The 14,373-nt window shown below is 50.5% G+C and overlaps 1 protein-coding gene across 3 annotated transcripts in view; it reads left to right on the forward strand.

Annotated features, from left to right (window-relative positions):
- The window catches only part of GRHL3 (grainyhead like transcription factor 3), a 103,912-nt gene that overhangs the window by 51,534 nt on the left and 38,005 nt on the right, over positions 1-14,373 (forward strand). The gene's annotated exons all lie outside the window — the stretch shown is intronic.

Consider the following 14,373-nt stretch of genomic DNA (forward strand, 5'->3'; position numbering starts at 1 on the left):
AAAAAAAAATTGTAATCCTTTCTAAGGAAAACAGTAAAGTGAAGGGTCTGGAGGGTCTGTCCCCCTTCAGCTCAAGTCTGCAGGGCACCCCGAGCCCTGTTGGGAACCCCAAGGAGCAAGGGGAGGCCCCCTCCAAGAGAGTGTACCCTGCTCATCCTCCCTCTCCTAGTCACAATCTTCAACTCATCTGAAGCCTCAATCTCAAACATCATCTTTGACACTGGGCAGATCCCTTTTGTGATATGATGAATCTGCTGAAAAAAGGGTTGTGCTCGACACAACCCTTAAAAAGGAGGGACAGCTGGGCTTCCCCCTCAATTTAAGACTTAGGACAACAAAAATGGGGCAGTTACCCTTAATTCAAACCCATAAAAAACATCGTCAAGGTTCTCCCCTTCTATTTAAACTGGAAAATAATGGAAAATTGGGATTCCCTGTCAATTACACCCCTAACAGCATAGAAAAGTCAGGGATTCTTTTAACCGAGACCACTAAAATTGCAGGGGAAGCAGATTCCCTCACAATCTGAACACAAAAAATAATGGAAAAGGAAGGTGACATTCCAGTGCTCTGAGCCATCTATGAAGACGATGCCCTTTTCTTTTCTTTTCTTTTCTTTTCTTTTCTTTTCTTTTCTTTTCTTTTCTTTTCTTTTCTTTTCTTTTCTTTTCTTTTCTTTTCTTTTCTTTTCTTTTCTTTTCTTTTCTTTTCTTTTCTTTTCTTTTCTTTTCTCTTTTCTTTTCTTTTCTTTTCTTTTCTTTTCTTTTCTTTTCTTTTCTTTTCTTTTCTTTTCTTTTCTTTTCTTTTCTTTTCTTTTCTTTTCTTTTCTTTTCTTTTCTTTTCTTTTCTTTTCTTTTCTTTTCTTTTCTTTTCTTTTCTTTTCTTTCTTTTCTTCTTTTTTTTTTTTTTTTCTCTCAGAAGGTAGCTGGCCAAGAAGCCAGAGCCCAGCCGTGTTTGGTCTGTTGTTTTCCCCCAAACCCCCATGCCAAAACGGGGAGAAGAAGATTGCAGGAGTGGCTGAAGGGATGGACTCCCTGACAGAACGCTTCCTCCTCCTCCTCCTCCTCCCATCACTCTCTCCAGGACCACTGGTCCGTGTTGGCAAATGGAAAGGAGAGGTTTTCCCGGGAATGTGAAATTCCACTGGCAAACAGAAAGGAGAGGTTTTCCCGGGAAAGTGACATTCCACCTTGGATCTGGGGTTCTTGGCACAGCCCACGCCTGCCCAGGACAAGGGGGCGATCCTCGCTCTCCGGTTCGCGGCCCCAGCCGCGTCCCCCCGGGCACGAAGAGCGGCAGCGCTCTCGGAGAGCGGCCTCGCCACGGCTCCCGTGCTTCCCGAGGCAGCCTGGGCAGCATCGGCAGCACTTCCAGGGACACTCATTCGGCTCTGGCTCAGAGCCCTCGGGCAGCTCCTCCCCAGGGTGACTGGGATTTTTAGTAAGCGTTCACAAGAGGTGAATCTTATCGTCATCATCATCATCACGTCACCATCATCATCACCGTTTCCAGTGGAACACCCGCGCTGGACTCTGGGCTCCACCGGCCTCTCTGGCAGAACTGCCCCGATCTGCGGCTGCCGGAGGGGCTGTCCCGGGAGGGGCCGATGTGCCGCTGTCCCCACCTGCGCTGGGGTGGCCGATGCCACGAGGTGTCGCTGCCTGTCAAACAAAACGCGCTTTTCTCCACGCCACGCCGGCTGAAAACTTCGGGAACCGCAAAAAATCCTGCTAAGCCTGGAGTGATTCTTGGAGCATCCTCTCATGGCACAGGGGGCACAGCACACCCAAGGTTCTGCTCTCCTGCCCCTCCAGCCTCTGTCTCTGGCTGGGGGTGCCCAGGAAGGATCAGGGGCTGGCAGGAGCAGGACTGTGAGCTGTGTGTGACAGGAGAACACCTGGCTGTGCCCATCAGTGCTCTGGGACCCTGCTGTGGAGCCTTGTGGTGCCCTTAGGATGCAGGCAGGGATGGTGCTGCTGCACAGGACAGGTAACAGCCTTCATCCTTGGGCAAATCATGCAGCTGTGCCCGTGTTCTCCCACTGGTTTATTCCTGTGAAGCATAAATATTCAAATATTCTTATCCACGAACCAGCTGGACACAATCCTGTGCAATGTGCTTTAGTGTGACCCTGCTTGGCCCCCCTGTGGTCCTTCCCACCCTGAGTCACTCTGTGGTGCTGTGAAATGCTTTGGAATGACTTTGGCTGTCATTCCATGGCACAATGTCTCGCCTACCCCTCGCTCTGTGACACTCAGGATTCCCAGGGGACTCCCCCCATTTTCCGCCTCCTCCCTCCCTGCGTGCAGCAGCTGATTCAGCACAGGAGGGCAAACCCTGCAACCCTCCCTGAGTCAGACTGGCAGGTATCTGCCTTCCTTGAGGAAGGGCACTGCAGGAAATCCAGCGTGAGGAGGGCAAAGCTGGGGCTGTGGTTGGGTTTTGTGAAACCTTTGGAAGCAACAGGCAGCACCAAGTGTTGTCACCCCAGCTCCTTCCCTTTGCTCTTAGCCCACCAAGAGCTGTTCTGGCAGAGCTGTGTGTGCTGCAAGCTGGAAGCTGGGGACAGAGACTGAGCCCAGGGAGAAAAAAACAGATTAAAAATTGTAACAGGGCATTCCTGGTACAGATGGCACCACGGGAAACCAAACCTCTGATCCCTAAGTGCAGCAGGTGAATGAGCATGAAAAAATATCCCTTAGCCCCAAAACAAAACAGAAAGACATATTCTGAGATGGAAAGTGAGACCTCACTCAGCTCCAGAGTTTTCTCTTGTAATGCTGGGGGGGAACATGCTGAACATACTGATTGTCAAGGACGCTTAGGGGAAGAGCAGAAAGTTTTCAAACAACACAAAGTCCCTGGTTTTCTCCCCTGTCCCGAGTTTCTTGCACCAAGAGGACACCTCTGGCAGTTCTTGTGCCCAGCTCTCCCTTCCTTCCCCTGGCTCCTGTGGCTCTGTGGGACGAGTTGTGCAGCCAAGACATCGGAGCCATCCAGGAACTGGAAACAGCCCCGCCCTGGCAGGAGGAGACAGATCCCAGTGACAGCCTCACACTGCCAGCTCCAACAGCCCCAGCAGCCCCATCCTGGCTGCAGGGAACCTCAGCCTTCTTCTCTACCCCTGGGAAATCTTTGTTGGAGGCTTAGTTCTGACTTTGAATGTGGCTTAGCAGGGGAATTCTTTTCTTCCTCCTGCTCAGGACCAGCCCTGACACACAGGCTGCTCACGGTTGGAGTTGAAGGGAATTATTCTGGAAAATTCACAAAGCAAACATGGGGGAAATGACGGGATTAGCAAAGGATGAGATGCTACTGAGAATTAAAAGGTTAAAAAATCTGCAGAGCTGGGTGATGCCAGATGGTAAAACAAAATATAGCAGTGTCCCCTTGACCCAGACAGGCATCTGGGCAACCTGTCACCAGGAGGAAGGGAAGAGAATGGGCTTGGTTTGTTTTTTGAATCTGAAAAGACTTAAAATGAAAAGCAAAAGCAAAAACAAACCCATAAATTTTGTTCCCCATACAAATGCTATGAATCATTTAATCTCCTTTATTTTTTCTTCTGGGGAAGGATTTTTACAGGAACTCGGGGCTTTGCCTGGGCACAGCAACTGGAGCTGGCCATGATTTAAAAGTCTCTGCATTTAACAGTTCCCAAAGGTGAGGAGAATACAGGGAATCCTGTAAGGACCCCTGGACCCTGTAGGTCAGGATTTATGGGACCGTATTTGGGCCACATTTATGGGATGCTGGGAGGGCCCTGCACCCTTGGCAGCAGCAGTTCCTGGTGCTGTGGCTCTGAGCTGGCTCCAGTTTACCTTGGCTGGGCCCTGCAGCTTTTTTGGTGCAATCTGAGGTGTGCAAACACGGACTCTGGAGTCCTGGAGGTGTCTGTAGAACGTTAAAGGCACAACTCTCGAGCAAAGGCAGCACCTCTGGAAATTCAGCTGATTCCCAGATCCCACAGGGACTGGCACAGGAAGAGGGCACAGGGGGCTCCTGGTTGAGTTCTGCCAATGAGCAGAATCATTTTCTACCACTAAACAGGTAAGTTAAATAGGTCTCACTTAAAGTCCAAACTACAACAAAGGAGATCATGTTTGGATCATGCCTTGCTCACAGGCAGACTTTTCCCTGGGATGTGTGGATGAACCAGCAGGCTGCAGCTGATCACCTGTTTTAGGCTTCTTCTCTTGCTTCCCCTGAAACCTGTCCCTTCCCTTCCCAGTGCCTTTCCACTGGGGCTGGGAGCAGGCAGGGAGCCTGCCTGGACACGCAGCCCCGGCGAAACTGCCGAGCACAGCCAGGGGAACACAACACGTGCTTGGCCACAAGGAGCAGATCCAGCCCCACGGGAATGGCCCGGGGGCACCGAGCCTCCCGAAACCCCCGCTCCCCCCAGCAGCGTGGGAAAACTGCTGGGGACCCTGCATGTCCCGACAGAGAGAGGCTTAACACCAGCCTGTTGTGCTCCCTGAGCCAAACCGTGCTCCTGGGGGTCATCCCACAGCTTTCTGAGCTTTGGGAGCATCTCCTGGCTGGGGGATCTGACATCGCTCCGCTGTGAGGGGTTTCTCTCCTGGATCAGGACAGAGGGTGCTGGAATGCTGGCCCTGACTGTGAAACCCTGCCCTGCATGGCAGGAGGGAGCAGGGGTCTCTGCACAGCCCTCACAAACAGGAGATAAACTTGGTCTTGCATGGATTTTACCAAAGTGAGTGCACACACTGGGAAGGAGGAGTGTGGCACGGGGTGTCCAGAGAAGGGAACGGTGCTGGGAAGGGGCTGGAGCACCAGGAGAGGCTGAGGGAGCTGGGAGGGCTCAGCCTGGAGAAAAGGAGGCTCAGGGGGCACCTTCTCACTCTCCACAACTCCCTGACAGGAGGGTGCAGTGAGGTGGTTTCAGTCTCTTCTCCCAGGGACAGGACAAGAGGAAACAGCTTCAAGTTGCACAGGGGAGTTTTAGGTCGGATATTAAGGAAAACTTCTTCACTGGAAGGGGTGTAAACACTGGAACAGTCTGCCCAGGGAATAGGTGGAGTCACCATCCCTGGAAGTGTTCATGTAAAAGTGGCACATGGGGACATGGTAGCACTGCTGTGTCAATGACAATCTTAAAGATCTTTTCCACCCTTAAGGATTCCAGAACACGGGGATTCCATGAATTTTCTGTGTCTTTAACTTGAGCATCAGCAGGAGCAGGTGAGTTACCTGCAGAGGAGGATGTGCAGGGAGCCCAGGGAGGATTTCCAGGCCAAGCCTGGGAGATGCTTTTCCCCCGCAACCACCAGTGGCAGCAGCTTCCTGGTGGGGTGGGAAGTCTTTGAATGTTTGCAATGTTTTGCATTGCAGTATTTGGATGCCAAAACTATGCAGTGCTGTAAAAGTTAATTAGCCAGATAACTAATTAAAGACTTCTCCCTTTTATTGTTGCCAACTTGCAATTCAGAAAGGGGCTTGTGTCGAAGTGGATCCAGCCACACACCCCAGTGAAAGAAGTGATAAACCATTCACAACCCAATTAACTATTCTGGGACTGCAGAGGGAAAATCCCATCACTGGCTGGGGGGAAAGAAGGTGCTGATCCCATAAAGCACCACCACAACTGACCAGCCTTGAATGCCTCTCCAGAGGATCCTGCTGTGGAGGGAGCACAACAGGATTTACAGGTGCCAGGAGAGGTTATGGTGCTGGAAGGGTCCCCATGAGGGTGACATCCTTGGGGACCTGGTTTGACCTTCCTGGTAAAGGTCCAGGATGGGATTTATGGGACTCTGAGCTGAGAGGAGGCTGTAAGGACACGAGTGTGGCACTGGCTGGTGGCTCTGCAGTTCTGCCCCCAGAGAGGGTCCCTGACTGCTGAGGGCTCCAGTGGAATGGGGAGAGATCTCACTGGACAACCAGCCATGGATAATCTCTGACCATCTCCCATCATCTCACTTCTCTGAGTGTCACAAGGCATCATCAGTGCCCAGGAGATCTGTGACGTTTTTAGAAAGGATCATCACGTTCCACAGCTGTGAACCAGCCCTGCCAGGGTGTAGGAACGAGCAGTGCCCTGACCCGGCAGGGCTGGGGTCACTCTGCCCTGGGGAACAGGCAATGACAGGGTGGAGGGCAGAGAGCTCAGCTGAGCTGAGCTGAGCTGAGCTGAGCTGCTCTGCCTGGCCCCCAGCCAGCAGACAGACGTGCTGTAACCAAGTGGCACCGGGCCCAGAATTTCCAGGAGGGCTGAGCTCCCATCCCAGCTCCGGAGGGGCCCAGATTTCCACCGGCACTCCGCACGTGCTGGGTGCACCCAGGGTCCGGGCTCTTGTGAAATCCCAGCCTGGCTGAGGGTGGCTGAGTGCTTGAAATTCCTCCCAGCTGCCCGGCCCTCCTTCCCCACTGAAAAAATAGGGGAATTGAGCAATTGCAGCGAGTGTTCTGAGCCTGGGGAGCCCAGGTAGAGCCCAGGGCAGCCACACAGGGCACAAGGCTGCTGTCACTGCCAAGCTGCTGCCTGGCACCTCTGAGAGCTCAGAGTTTTGATGACAGGACTGCTGAGATCAGTCCATGGCACATTTACACCACACCAGGGTCTGGCCAGAATCCTGATACTGGGAGAATGCTCTTCCCACCCCCGCTGCTATCAGGCCCAGCCCTCAGATGACAAGAATTTAATTTAAAGGCTCAATCTCTTGTCTGAACAGCTCCCTCCCTCCCCCACTCTGATGAGAGGAAAGTCTTTCGGAGAGGCATCCAGGCGAGTGGGAAAGCTCTGGAGAGAGCTGTCTCTTGCCCTTTAGCCATCCAGAGAGGAAGAGCTCATCTGAATGAAATGAGGATCAATCAGAGAGAGGCATGGGAAAAGCTGGGAAAAGGAGCCTCCAGTGATGTATATTCATGGGGGGGAAAACCTCCCCCAGACATGCAGGAGCTTTGATGAAAACCCTCCCAGCTGTGCTGGGCCTTTGAAGTGACACAGCAGAAGCGCATTCACGATTAGCCAAGAGATAGAAGCAGATGAGTTCTCAATCAGCTGAATCCTCCTCTTTAGGACAGACTTTCAAGCTCACTTTTTAAAGCTCCTTCCAAAATTAATGAGAATCCTCTGCACGGCACCCCAGCCTTCTTCTCCCCTGCTTCCTCCCCCACCCCTGATAACCTACAAAGGCAGAATCCCATTCCCAGAGGGCAGGGGATGGGGTGGCCTTGGTGTTTCATGCTGCAGAGGATAACTGGGAGAAGTCTTGAACCCTTATCAGGAAACAAAATTCTGATGCAAATGGGTTACTCTTCTTTTTTAACCAAAAATGTGGTTTCTGAGACACAGGGATTGAGTTGAAGTGTCAGCATTTCATCAGCAGTGCGTCTCCCACTTGTATCTGCTCCCCTAATCTGAATCTTTCAAAGCTGAGTCTAAAATCTGTGCTCTGGCAGGGTTAGAGCTGGTTTTAGCTGGGAGAGCCTTTGCAGGGGATGGGAGGGATGAATCCCCAACACTGCAGTGGAATTCTGGATCCCCCACATGGATCTGCTACCCAGGGAGTGCAACCCCATCCCTGGAGTTTACATGGGCACCAAAGAGGATTTTTACTGCTGGGAGGTTCCTCTGTTCACAGCCTCAGTGCAAAAGTCTGCTCTTTCCAAAATGCAGAAATGCACTTTCACCTGAGCTGGAAGGTACAAACTCCTAAAGTTCCTCCTAGGAAAAACCTCCAGGAGTGCCCAGGAACCCAAGCCCAGGTCGTTTGTGCCCTTGGTGCCCCTTCCCCGAGGGTGGCTCCGGCAGGGACACTTAATGGGAAGAGGCAGATGCAATCAGCCAAGTCAGATGTGTTTAACACACTTCAAGGTGCTGTTGGCAGCCCCAGATGATCAAAGCCTCCCTTGTGATGCAGTGGCATTGCCAGGGTGTTTTCTTTTAACTCTATCAGATAAGTCGAAAGAAAATCAGTTTTGATGTTGTAAGAAACCAATTTGGGAATGGTCAGAGACAAAAAGTTGCTCAAGAGTTCAGTTAACTGAGAGCATGGGCATTGCCAAGGCTGAGAGGGAAATTGCACCTATTTCTGCTTCTTTTGGTGCTGATTTTCACTTTCTTCAGAGACTCTACAAGCTCACAGGTGAACTGGAAATGTGAAATGACAGAGGTTTGAAATGGGAGGTCTTGATCTCTGAGAATCACCCTAAAATCTCCACCCAAAATGCTCTTGAGCACCAGTGGCACCTAGGCACAGACACCCAGCAAGGAGGAAATGTCCTCCCGGGTGCCTTCGTGCTCCTAGGAACGTGTTTGCATGAAAAATCCACATTTCTTACACAGATTTGTTGTGCAGGCGGTGTCTGGGGTTAACCTGGAGGTGAGGCAGCTGTGGGAACACAAACTCTGTATGGCCAGGCTTGGGTGCATCAAGCTCAGCCCAGTGGGGTCCCAATATGATCATTTTTCCCTGCTGCCACTGGTTCCTCATGGATCCAATTCATCCTGATAGCTGCTTATCAGTGGTCATTTCCTGCCTACCCATTCTGGGATTTTGCACTTTTCTATGTCCCCTTCTTTGAGAACTTTTTGTGTTTTGTGTTTTCCAGCCTTCCTCTGGCTGTGTCTCAGAAGTGTGAATTCAAAATGAGCCACTCAAATCCCTTTGGATTCCATTAGACTTGGAGGCTCATTTAGAATCAAAAATTCATCTGGAATTCTTTGGATTTACTGTAATTTAATGGAAAGTGATTTCAGATTAAATTACTTGGTTATGATTTTGCACTGGAGCCTCTGCCCTGAGTTCACAGCCACTTTACTGACCTAGTTTAAATTACATTCATGAACTCAAATTATTCCCCTGAATTTCCAGCAAGCTCAGGGAGTTTCAGGACCCATCTGAACTGACTCCTCTGAACCTCCAGAGTTTTTCACAGCCTTCAGCTCCTTGGGAGAGGAGTGAGGCAGCCGGGAGTGGAGGTGTGACCTTTGGGAAATACCCCAAACCAGCCACTCTGCCTTCATGGGAGAGGAAAGGGACAGTTCCTGTGGCCTCTGAGTGGGGAGAGAGGAGCAGCAGCTCACAGGGGCCTTGCCCAGCCTGTCTGAGGGAGCTGTCACTGCTCAGGAGTGGGGTTGTTCTTCCTGCTCCCATGGGGCAGGCAGGGGTTTCCTGTCGCTGTCCTTTAGGGACAGCCCTGTCCCAGCTGACTCAGTGGAACATCAGCACTGCTGCCACCAGATGTGTCCTGTCCCCAAGCCATGGCAGCCTCTGGTACCCAGGACATCCCCTGGCACCTCCCAGGTGTGGGGGAAGGTGGAGAATGAGGAGAAGAGAAGGAGCCCAACCACCAACCAAGCAGCCTTCTGGACATTGCCACTGAAATGCTGAGCGCAGGAGCAGGACACAGCTGCTCACACCCTGCTTGTGACACAAATCCTGCAGAATCTTACAGCAAATGGGCCCTCACCCCAGAGATTGCTTCTTCTTCTTGCTGGACCCTGCTTAGAAGGCTTTTGTCCCCCTCCCAGCACTTCCCCTCGTGGGCAGGGCAGGGGCTGTGCCTGCTCTCTGCCATGCTCATGCATGAGAAGATCTTTAGAAAGGCAGGAGACACCTTCCCCTTACACCAGCCAACAAAAATGTCACGTCTTGAGAAAATGAAATGAAATCTAAAGCGTCACCTGTCCTGCAAAAATAATCCAGGGGGAGGTTTTAAAGGGGCCTCAGGTTTGCAGTTCTAACCTTTCTTGAAAGGAACGAAGGGAAAAAAAATCAGGTCTCGGTGCTTTAATTTTTTTTTTTTTTTTTTTTTTTGCGGTGGGTTTGTAGACACAAAGAGAACATTGGATCTGTGCCCTGAGCTCTGCTGAGCCCCAGTGCAGAAATGTGGCAGTTTGAACCTGCTGGTGTTTGTTCACCCTGGGATACACCACAGGAGAGTGACTGTGAACACCCAGGGGGCTGGCCAGGGACACAAGAGTTATTTCAGCCTCAGGAGAGCAGCTCTGTCCTTTGCCAAGTGGTTCTGCTGGGAAAACTCTGAAAGAGCCTTTCAGGCTCGGTTTCCAGCCCAGCCCAAAGCAGAATGGAGTGGAAAGCATGGGAACAGTAAGGGCTGCTTTGGGAATGCTTTACACTGAGGCATTGCCCCCCAAGGCAGCATTACTTAAGTGCCATTAAACGCTGTATTTTTATCACTACAGAAGCTTGGACACGGCAGAGCACGGTTCCTCATTGGAAAGCAATGGAGCAAACCATTGACTTTGCCTTCCTCCCCTTTCTGGTTTGGGGCAAGCCACCACCCTGTCGGAGCAATATTTCCCCCATTATATAAAGCGTGTAAGAAAATTTTAAGGGAAAATATTTTTTTTTGTTGTTGAAAAGAAATTCTGAAGACAAATTTCCTTTAATTTTTTCCCCCTCTTTCTGAGCAAAAATAGAAAATAAAATTTTTTTATTGCTTCCCACCCTGCACGTTAGAGATTTCTTCTGGACATGTATGTGGCTGTTTGAGTGCTGATTATATATTTGCAGTTTTACATCACCAGCCCTCATTTCTACAGAGTCGCTGCCTTGAATTGGATAAAAATGTCCTTTTCTTTCTTGGCTAAGCCACGTGGGTTTTTTACCTGTTTCCCGCAGCCTCTGCAAAACAAGGCGAGGGATTACAAAAGCGGCTGCACAACCAGCAGTGAGCAGCCCATTAGCCAGTCTTAATTAACCTCATTAGGGCACTGAGGGGCGCTGGGGCCGCGCTGTTTGTGGCTTCCTGGGGCCCTGCAGTACAAACAGCCCCGCCCTGGGCACCGCGGGGTGGGCACGGGGCAGCGGAGCGCTCCTGCCCGGGCACCTGCGGGGTGGCCGAGGTGTGTCCGGAGCTCTCCGGGCACAGAGAGGGAACCTCTGACCCCTCTGTCCCCTCTGTCCCCTGCCCTGGCACCTGCAGAGCCCTCCTGCCCAGGGACCGGACCCAGCCCCCCGGGGGTGTCCAGAGCTCTGCGGGCACAGAGAGGGAACCTCTGTTCTTTTTTTGGGGCAGGGGATGGTGCTGAGCCCCCCGGGGGCCGTGCCCCTCCAGGGATGCTCTTGCATCAGGGCAGATCCCGTTCCCTATCCCACTCCACGCCCTCTCCATCCCATTTCATTCTGCCCTTACCCAGCCACCCAGGCAGAGGGAACCTCTCCTTCTGTCTGAAGGAGAGCTGGACCTGCACAAAGCCAGAAGGCCAGGGCCTTCCACTGCCCCTTCCCTTGGATGGTTTGAAATCCACATTTTTGGCATTCAACCTCTCCGTGTAAAACCCTCCATGAGCACATCTGAGGAGAGCAATGTGGCACCGACTGCTGCAGCTCCCCTCTCCTTAGAGCCCAGAGGAGAGCAGTGGAGCAGCCATGGGCTGTCTGTTGTGAAAGAGGATTTTTAGCAGCCAAACCTGTAGTTATGAAATGAAGCCTGCCTCAAATATACCAGAGGAGGATCATAGAGGCACTTAGTGTAATTACTGCTAATGACACTGACACTTACCCATACGTTAGTTCCATATAAACCTTTTTTATTCCCTGTGCAGACAATGAATAATCAGCACCCTCCATCCCTGCCTTTGCACGATTACATCATGTTCCCCGGGACAAAGACCATCTCTTTGAACAGCACTTGCACCCAGGTTCCAGGGCGTTGAGTACCACTGTAATAAAAGCTTGTCAGAATTGCCAGTGAATTCATTAAGATCAGGAGGGACAAGTTATCTGTAGGGCAAAACTGTTCCCAGTGGACCTTTTCATTAGCTTTTTATTGGAGTGTAATTTTCTAGGGTGTCATTTCACTTTATGGAGGAAATCTGTTTTAGGCTTGTTTCTTTTGCCACTCAAATTGTAGGGCACAAGTTGAGGGGCTCTGCTGGGAGAGTTCTGCATCCACCTGCAGCTGTTTCCCTATGAAATATCTTTCTCCTACCTGTGTTTTGGCACCTTCTCAGCCCTACGTGAGTGAAATGCCTCTCTCAGCCTTGATTAGGCATCAGGCATTTGCTTGTGAAAACAACAGCTCCCTTTGCCCTTCCAACATAATTTTTCCTCCAGACAAAATTGGATTTATTGCATAAACAACGTGTTCACTATAGCTAAGGTGAGTTGGTGGTTAAAAGCAGCTGTGGTTTACATCCCTTTTCAGCCCACCAAAGCCCAGCCCTCTGGTTTGGGCTGATGCATTCCCGCTGACAGCAGTAATTTCTAGTGACAGATACAGAAACGTCCTTAGGGAAAATACAATATTGATGGAAGTTTCCTGTGGGAAAAAAGGGTTTTTTCTTCTTCTTCTTTTTTTTTTTTTTTTTTTTTCCCTAAGTGCTTTCACCTTTTCTGTTTGTTTTTTGGGTTGTTTTTTTTTTTCCTCTAAGGACAATTTGATGACAGGTGTTAGAAATTTTTTCATCCTCTTAATTCCCCCATGGTTCTCCCTGCACCTCACGAGGAACAATCAAGTTCTTTTAGGATCAAAGCTGAAAAATTGGCTGTGCTTTCCAACTGTACTGGATGTAAGTGCCAGCTGTGGTGTGGATTTGCTGCAATCACTGGAAAGGCCACACCTCTGTATGAAACAGTGTCTTTTGCATAGCAAGTGATACTGGGAGTTAAGTTGGATTGCACAATTCAGACTCTAATCTTGACAGCAACGATAGCATCAATTCTGAGTCAGAACCCTGTTTTCCCGTATCTCAGAGACAGGATATTTTTTGCACAGCCAAATGGCAAAAATTTACATGTATGTAAATGAGTTTAATCTTGATCCCACCGCTCTTGAGTGAGTCCTGGGTCAGGGAAGTCTCCCACTGGATGCAAATAGCTCTTTATGAATCCCAGGAGGAACAAGGTGGTACAGCCCTGCTTGAACCACCCCAAAATCCGAGGGATTGCAGTAAACAAAGGGGAGGAGACTCGCAGGGGAGGAGGGAGGTTACAACAGCACAGATCCTGAGATTCACCTGTTGCTCTAAACCAAATGGTTGGGTCATAGTGCAGAACCCGAAAATTTCATTAAAACAACACTGGGAGGTGATAACATTGTACCTACTGAGAGCAGGTAAATCAGCAGTGTCAGAGCACGGAAATGAGTAAGGGAAGAGCTGCCCACAGCTCCAACCAGTCAGCAACTGCCCAGCTCAGGCCACACTGCCCGAGCCTCACCTGTGAGCCAACAAAAAGTGCAGCTCTCTCAGCCTCGGGAAAATCCAAGGAGCTTGTGCTGCCAGGCACAAACATCCACCACTTTGTTTGTCTCATTGATCACCACAATTTTGCTAAACTCAACAACAATTTTCTTGGCCTGAAAACAGCTTGAAATTTGTTGCTTGGAGTCAGATGCAGATGTGTGTCTGAGTGCTCTGCAGTAGTGGCAGGGTGGTTTGGGGAAGATAACACATCTCACTTGGAATCTTTGCCTTCCTGAAGTGCACTGTGGAATCCTGGAGAGGGAGAATGCCCCTCACTGCAGGTCCTGCCTGACTGAAACCTTCCCATCTGCAGGAGTGCTCCTCACAGCCTCACACAGGCAGGATTTCTGCTGTGTAGGGGATGTGCTTCAACATCACATCCCTAATTCTGCCCCAAAAATTATTGATCTTTTTGACTGCTTTGGCTCCTTGATGCCATTCCCAGAACGGTTTCTTTGAAGCAACATGGAAGAAAATCATTAATTGATACATTTACTGATTTGCCTTTGTGTATTTTGCTGTAATAATGGCAACTATTACCTCTGATAATGAGGAAATGTATCTTAATGGGAACTTAATTGCTGTTGTAGCACAGGACCCCTGTCTGGAGCTGGACCAGCTCAGAAATCCCTGTCCAAAGAGCTCAGCTACGATGGGATGTGTCATCAGCCTGTTCCTGTAGCTTTCTTGCTTCTCCTTGGAGTGTTTGGTGCTAGAATTCCTGGGTTTTGTTTTGATCAGGCCAGTGACTAAGATATTTATGCTGTAATTGCTGCTTGTTTCTCTCTGTTTGATTACAGTGTGCGTGGTGTGAGGAGCAGAAGGTTGATGGCACATGGAGCAATCCCTTGTTTTGGTTCTAGCTGATGAAGCTGTGCAGGGGAAGTGACAAACACCCCTCTGGGAGTCTGGATTAAGCTCTCAGCTGTGTCATTGTCTCCTGACATCTCCACAGTTCCCTGACAGGAGGGTGCAGCCAGGTGGGGTCGGGCTCTGCTCCATGGAACAGGGACAGGAGGAGAGGAAACAGCCTCAGGCTGGGCCAGGGCAGGCTCAGCTTGGCCAGCAGCAGGAATTTCCCCATGGAAAGGGTGCTCAGGCCTTGGCAGGGGCTGCCCAGGGAGGCTTGGAGTGCCCATCCCTGCAGATGTCCAAGGAAGGGCTGGATGTGGCACTCAGAGCTCTGGGCTGGG

The sequence above is a fragment of the Vidua macroura genome, chromosome 25 (genome assembly GCF_024509145.1).
Source record: "Vidua macroura isolate BioBank_ID:100142 chromosome 25, ASM2450914v1, whole genome shotgun sequence".
Classification (NCBI taxonomy): Eukaryota; Metazoa; Chordata; class Aves; order Passeriformes; family Viduidae; genus Vidua; species Vidua macroura.